The following is a 7,664-nucleotide window of genomic DNA, read 5'->3' on the forward strand; positions in this document are numbered from 1 at the left end:
GACTTTGATTTTAATGTTTTTTCCCCTTCATCCCTGTGCCATAGCAAGAGCAAGAATCATAAAGTAGTCAATAATCACTGCTATGCAGAAAATATGAGAAACATTAGAATTCATGTAATTGTTTGGGATTGATTAAAGATTATTTGAGGCATGAAATTATGACTTTATTAGAAAAGATGGTTTGGCATGACCAATATATTACTGTTTGAAAATGTAGATTGGGGGCGCCTGGGTGGCTCAGTCGTTAAGCGTCTGCCTTCGGCTCAGGTCATGACCCCGGGGTCCTGGGATCAAGTCCCACATCGGGCTCCCTGCTCAGCGGGCAGTCTGTTTCTCCCTCTCCCTCTGCTGCTCCCCCTGCTTGTGCTCACTCTCTCTCTCTCTCTCTCTCTGACAAATAAATAAATAAAAATCTTAAAAAAAAAATTTAGAAGCTCAGCAGGGGGCCTGCTTCTCCCTCTCCCACTCCCCTGCTTGTGTTTCCTCTCTCACTGTGTCGCTCTCTGTCAAAAAAATAAAATCTTAAAAAAAAAAAAAAAAGAAAATGTAGATTGTATGTAATCCAAATGTTTGAACTGGAAACTTCTTCTCCTGTGTATGAGAATGAGGATACATGAAGTAATTTGACCAAAGTAATAAGTTTTGCGTGGCTGGAGGCATGACTTGAATTTAAGTGTTGTGTGAATTCATTATAAGCTTTTTAGTATATTATGTTGTCTTTTATCTAAATTCCAAAGATAAAATTTGTCTTCTTTTTTATTGTTGTTAAAATAAAGCATTAAAATATAAGTTTGGTGTTCCACTTGTGGAGTAGATGGATTTAAACATATACTTCTTTATCTTTCACTGAACTCAAGTATATCACAGGCACAACCTATGGGTTGCTATTTGGAAACTTGGGAAGGTAAGTATTAGTAGCCAGATTGGTAAAAAAAGACCAGAGTTTGAAGTATCACCAAACTAGTGGAGAGTTACTGTTTCTCCCCCTCTAGCATCCCCAAGCTTGAACTGACTTCAATATAATAAAAAACCCAGGTGTGAAAACTGTGGTAAAGAGAAGGGTGCAGGAGAAACCTTCTAATTCTGGCTCATTGGGTGGAAAGGTAACTTCTAAATCTCAAGAGAATGGGAACTCCCCCTTTTATTGTCTTTATGCTCTGTTCTTTTATGCTCTAGCTAAGTGGTGGCAGCCAGGAAAAGGGAGCCTATAAGACTCAAAAGTCTAAGGTCAGGGCACATTCCTATCTCTTCTTGAGGATCCAAGAGAATAGGGCCCAAATCCATTGTTTTAGGTGGTTTTCCCCCCTTGTTCTTTAGAAGTAGGCAGCATTTGCCTGGAGGATCCCAAAGGAGAACCAATGGAACTGGAATGTATAGGAGAGACAGATGATGAGAAGGAGGAATTTGAGAAAATGATCTTATTAAGTTGCTTAAAAATTTCTGGGCGCATTGTTGTATTGTGCATGCATGGGTCTACTCCTAACAAACTTTGAGAATTGATCTAATGGATAGAATTCTGCCAAGGCATAGACTGAATAGTCCTGGGTGGCAGAAATATGAAACAAGTCTAAATAATAATGCAAAATATTTTGAATTGACATTGGAATCACAGCCCACAGATCACTAAAACAAAAATAACTGTATTCTCTTTGGGATATAAACAGGAATCCAAGTCTAAAAAGAATATTCAAAATATCTGGAGTACAAAATAAAATTACTCAATGTGCAAAGAACTATGAAAATTTCAATACACATGGAAAATTATATCAAAAGACACCAAAGATGAGATGGCATAAACATTTGAATTATGTGAAAATGTTTTACTATAGGTTTTATTAAAATGACTGAAACATTTTTAATCAAATACCAAAATAGAAGGTATCAGCAAAAAATAGATTAAATAAGGAAGAATCAAGCGGAAATTTAGAACTAAAAATACAATAACTGATATAAAAATATTTGAAGACATAATGAAAACTTCCCAAGTTTGTCAAAAGGTATAAACTGACCGATTAAAAAGCTGAGCAAATCCTAAACAGGACATACCCAAAGAAATCTATGCTCAGATACATTGTTCAGAATTATTCAAAACAAAGAAAAAAATCTTGAAAGCATCCAGAAAAAAAAAAAGAAATGTTGCTTATGGGGTACAATGATTTGAATAACTGAAGATTTCTCATTAGAGACCATGGAGACCAGAAGTGGCAAACTTTTTTTTTTTTTCAACTGTTAAAAGAAAACTGCTATCAACCCAGAATCTTAATCCAGGGAGTATATTCTTCAAGAATAAAAGTGAAATAAAGATACTCTCAGATGAATGAAAATTAAGAGAATTTATAGCTGTCACACCTGCTCAAAAATAATTGCTAAATAAAAATCTTCAGATGGAAGGGAAATCATACCAGAAGATAACTTTTGGAAGGTCAGTATGAATAATGAGCAACAGAAAAAGCAAATATCTGGGTGAGTATAATAACCTATTCTATGTTTGAGTTATGTAAAATATGTTTGAGAGTAGATAGCTAAAATATGTAACGTTGTCAAATGGCAGTTTCAGTAAATGCAGATTTCATATATAAGTACACAGATCTCATAGACAACTACAGCAAAGAGAAAAGAGTAAAGGTACATATGGGGTGATAAAGTTTCTTCGGTATAACTAAGGTGGTTAAGTATGTATTTTGTAGTCCATAAAGCAACCACTAAAAAAATGTATGCACACATTCACAAAGAGAAACAGTCCAAACACAGCAGATAAAATTGAATACTAAAAATGGCCAAAGAGCTCAAGGAAGAGATAGAATGGAAAAAGGTAACAAAAAAGAGTGGGGAAATGGAAAACAAATAATGATCAAAATTCAAATATATAAATAATAACATTAAATATAGACAAACTTAAAAATATAGAGATTGTCATATCCATTTAAAGATATCCTGAGTATATTCTATCTATAAGATACAAATTGCCATTATCAGGAATAAAAGAGGGTATGTGCCATAGCCCCCACAGACATTTAAAAAAGTTGCAAAAGGAAACACAAATTTAAAAACTTAGATGAAGGGGTGCCTGGGCGGCTCAGTCATTAAGGTCGTTAAGCGTCTGCCTTCAGCTCGGGTCATGATCCCAGGGTCCTGGGATCGAGCCCCACATCAGGCTTCCTGCTCGGCGGGAAGCCTGCTTCTCCCTCTCCCACTCCCCCTACTTGTGTTCCCTCTCTCGCTGTGTCTCTCTCTGTCAAATAAATAAATAAAATTAAAAAAAAATTAAAAAAATCTGAGATGAACTAATTACACTGAAAGAACAATCTGAAAAAAGCCACCTAAGGTTAAGTAGCCTGAATAGCCCTTTAGCTATTAAGGAAATTGAATTTGTAATAAAAAAAATTTTCCACAAAACAAATCTCCAGGGTCAGAACATTTTATTGTCAGCATTAGCAAAAGCAAAACATTTAAAGAAATATTATAAATGTTCATAATCTCCAGAAAATAGAAGAGGAATATAATAGTTTCCTGTTGCTCTGTAACAATCATCAGAAACCTAGTGGCTCAAAACAACAGCCATTTATTATCTTATAGTTTCTGTAAAAAGTCCAGTTACTCTCTCTGGGTTCATTGTTCAGAGTCTCACAAGGGTGAAATCAAGGTATCACCTAGGAATGCTGTGTCATCTGAAGATCAGAGTCCTTTTTAGAAGTAGTAGGATTGGGGTCTGCAAGTCCTCAAGGTCACTTGCTGGTCCCTGACTTGTGATCATGTCAGAACAAGGCAGTTTGTTTCTTCAGCCTTCAAGCCTGAAGATCAATGTCTGTCTGTCAGTCTGTCTCTCTCCCTCTCTCTCCCCATCTCTCTGACCATGTTTAAGATCTCACTTGATCAGGTCAGGCCTACCCAAGATAATCTCCCCTTTTTAACTCAAAATCTACTGCTTATGCTGTAATCATCAAGACAGTGTGGTACTGGCACAAAAACAGACACATAGATCAATGGAACAGAATAGAGAGCCCAGAAATGGACCCTCAACTCTGTGGTCAACTAATCTTCGACAAAGCAGGAAAGAATGTCCAATGAAAAAAGTCTCTTCAACAAATGGTGTTGGGAAAATGGGACAGCCCCATGCAGAAGAATGAAACTGGACCATTTCCTTACACCAACACAAAAATAGACTCCAAATGGTTGAAAGACCTCAATGTGAGATGGGAGTCCATCAAAATCCTAAAGGAGAATACAGGCAGCAACCTCTTCGACCTCAGCCACAGCAACTTCTTCCTAGAAACATCGCCAAAGGCAAAGGAAGCAAGGGCAAAATGAACTATTGGGACTTCATCAAGGTAAAAAGCTTTTGCACAGCAAAGGAAACAGTCAACAAAACCAAAAGACAACCGACAGAATGGGAGAAGATATTTGCAAATGACATATCAGATAAAGGGCTAGTATCCAAATCTATAAAGAACTTATCAAACTCAACACCCAAAGAACAAATGATCCAATTAAGAAATGGGCAGAAGACATGAACAGACATTTTTCCAAAGAAGACATCCAAATGGCCAACAGACACATGAAAAAGTGCTCAACATTGGTCAGCATCTGGGAAATCCAAATGAAAACCTCAATGAGATACCACCTCACACCAGTCCGAATGGCTAAAATTAACAAGTCAGGAAATGACAGATGTTGGCGGGAATGTGGAGAAAGGGGAACCCTCCTACACTGTTGGTGGGAATGCAAGCTGGTGCAGCCACTCTGGAAAACAGTATGGAGGTTCCGCAAAAAGTTGAAAATAGAGTTATCATACGATCCAGAAATTGCACTACTGGGTATTTATCCCAAAGATACAAATGTAGTGATCCGAAGAGGTACATGCACCCTGATGTTTATAGCAGCAATGTCCACAATAGCAAACTATGGAAAGAGCTAAGATGTCCATCGACAGATGAATGGGTAAAGAAGATGTGGTATAGGGACGCCTGGGTGGCTCAGTCATTAAGCGTCTGCCTTCGGCTCTGGTCATGATCCCAGGGTCCTGGGATCGAGTCCCACATCGGGCTCCCTGCTCAGTGGGGAGTCTGTTTCTCCCTCTCCCTCTGCTGCTCCCCCTGCTTTTGCTCACTCTCTCTCTCTCTGACAAATAAATAAATAAAAATCTTAAAAAAAAAAAAAAGAACATGTGGCATATATGTATATATAATGGAATATTTTTTTTTTAAAGATTTTATTTATTTATTTGAGAGAGAGAGAATGAGAGACAGAGAGCATGAGAGGGAAGAGGGCAGAGGGAGAAGCAGACTCCCTGCTGAGCAGGGAGCCCGATGTGGGACTTGATCCCAGGACTCCAGGATCATGACCTGAGCCGAAAGCAGTCACTTAACCAACTGAGCCACCCAGGCGCCCTATAATGGAATATTATGCAGCCATCAAAAAACCCGAAATCTTGCCATTTGCAATGACGTGGATGGAACTAGAGGGTATTATGCTAAGTGAAATAAGTCAATCAGAGAAAGATGTATCATATGATCTCACTGATATGAGGAATTCTTAATCTCAGACAACAAACTGAGGGTTGCTGGAGTGGTGGGGGGTGGGAGGGATGGGATGGCTGGGTGATAGACATTGGGGAGGGTATGTGCTATGTGAGCACTGTGAATTGTGTAAGACTGTTGAATTACAGACCTGTACCTCTGAAACAAATAATACATTATATGTTTAAAAAAAAAGAAAAACATAGTAGGAAGGGAAAAATGAAGGGGTCGGGAAATTGGAGGGGGAGATGAACCATGAGAGACTATGGACTCTGAGAAACAAACAGGGTTCTAGGGGGAAGAGGGGTGGGGGGATGGGTTAGCCTGGTGATAGGTATTAAAGAGGGCACGTATTGAATGGAGTGCTGGGTGTTATACGCAAACAATGAATCATGGAACACTACATCAAAAACTAATGATGTATGGTGATTAACATAACATAATAAAATTAAAATAAAAAAATCTGCTTATGGATTTTAATTACTTTGGCAAAATCCCTTCTGCCATATCAAATAACATAGGACCTATCTCATTCACAAGTCCTGCTTATACTCAAAGACAGGGATTATACAGAGTGTGGAAATCTTGAGCGCATCTTAAAATCTTGCCTACCATAAGGAGAGAACACTTCCCAATTTACCATATAAGCCCACGGTCCCACTCCTGGACATTTACTCTAGAGAAAGGAAAAGTTATCTTCATAAAAAAACCTGCATATGATCATTTATAGAAGCTTTATTAGTAAAGCCCCAAACTAGAAACCACCAAATGTTCTTCAACAGGTGAGTGAATAAACACTACGTGGTATATCTATTCAATGGAATAATAACATAAAAAAAAACACTGTTGACACTTGCAAAAACTTGGAAGAATTTCAGAGACAGTAGACTGAATGAAGGAAGCCCATCTTAAGGTTACGTATGATACAACTTCATTTATAGGATGTTCTTGAAAAGACAAAATAGAATGATGGAGTCATTGGTTGCCAACAGTTACAGATAGGGTGGATGATTATAAAGGGGTAATTTGAAGGAGTTTTTTTGGGGGAATTATGGATGTTTTCTAGATCTTGATTGTGGATAATTGTATAAAAAAAAAAAGAAGGAAAGGAAAAAAATGACTGTGTAATTTTAAAAATAAACCAAAATATGTTTCACTGTTAGAGAGACCACTGGGTAAAGAGTGAAAAAGGAAAAAAAATGCTACATTATTCATAAAGCTATACATTATAAAACCATAACATTTTCTAAGTTTCTTTGGTCCATTTTCTGTTCCATACTTGAATTCAGTCATTTTTTCAAGGAGGCTTGTTTTATTTTAGTAGAAAATGACATTTTAATATTTCTGATAGAGGCAGTTACTGACCCTAGATATGTCAAAGTTTCTAGCCCTTTTATGTGGACAGATATAGGAAAGTTTTTTTTAATATAAAATACATTACTTTCTAAGGTAAAATACATCATGAGTTCAAATTGCTACTCCCAGTTTAAATTCTAGACCACATAGTGTTAATGTAACTCTTCAACTCTTATCTATTCCTTTTTCTCTCACAAAGAATCATGGTTCTCAAGGACTCAAAGGGCAATGTAATAAAAATATGACTGTTTTTTACTTTTTCTACATTATACATAAAACATTCTTGGGGCGCCTGGGTGGCTCAGTTGTTAAGCATCTGCCTTCAGCTCAGGTCATGATCCCAGGGTCCTGGGATCTAGCCCCGCATCGGGTTCCCTGCTCTGTGGGAAGCCTGCTTCTCCCTCTCCCACTCCCCCTGCTTGTGTTCCCTCTCTCGCTATTTCTCTCTCTCTGTCAAATAAATAAATAAATAAAATCTTTAAAAAGAAAAAAAATAAAATAAACATTCTCAGAATGGCAGCACAACACTCATTTATTGCTGAAAAATTTTAAATATTTTTATGAAATATTTTAAAAATATTTTAAATATAACCATTGCATAATTTCTTTTTGTTCCTGACTTATTCTATTCTACATATGAATATATATTTAACATAAACAACTTTGTATCAGTAATTCTTTAATCATTTTAATTTCAAATGCTCATTGTCTGGAAGAAATCTGGGGAATATATTCCCTGAAAATTTGCATGTTGAAGACAGTTTACCTGCAGTGTTTATACTTGGAAAGCAG

The sequence above is a fragment of the Mirounga leonina genome, unplaced genomic scaffold (genome assembly GCF_011800145.1).
Source record: "Mirounga leonina isolate KUSES-001 unplaced genomic scaffold, KU_Mleo_1.0 Mir_176, whole genome shotgun sequence".
Taxonomy (NCBI): domain Eukaryota; kingdom Metazoa; phylum Chordata; class Mammalia; order Carnivora; family Phocidae; genus Mirounga; species Mirounga leonina.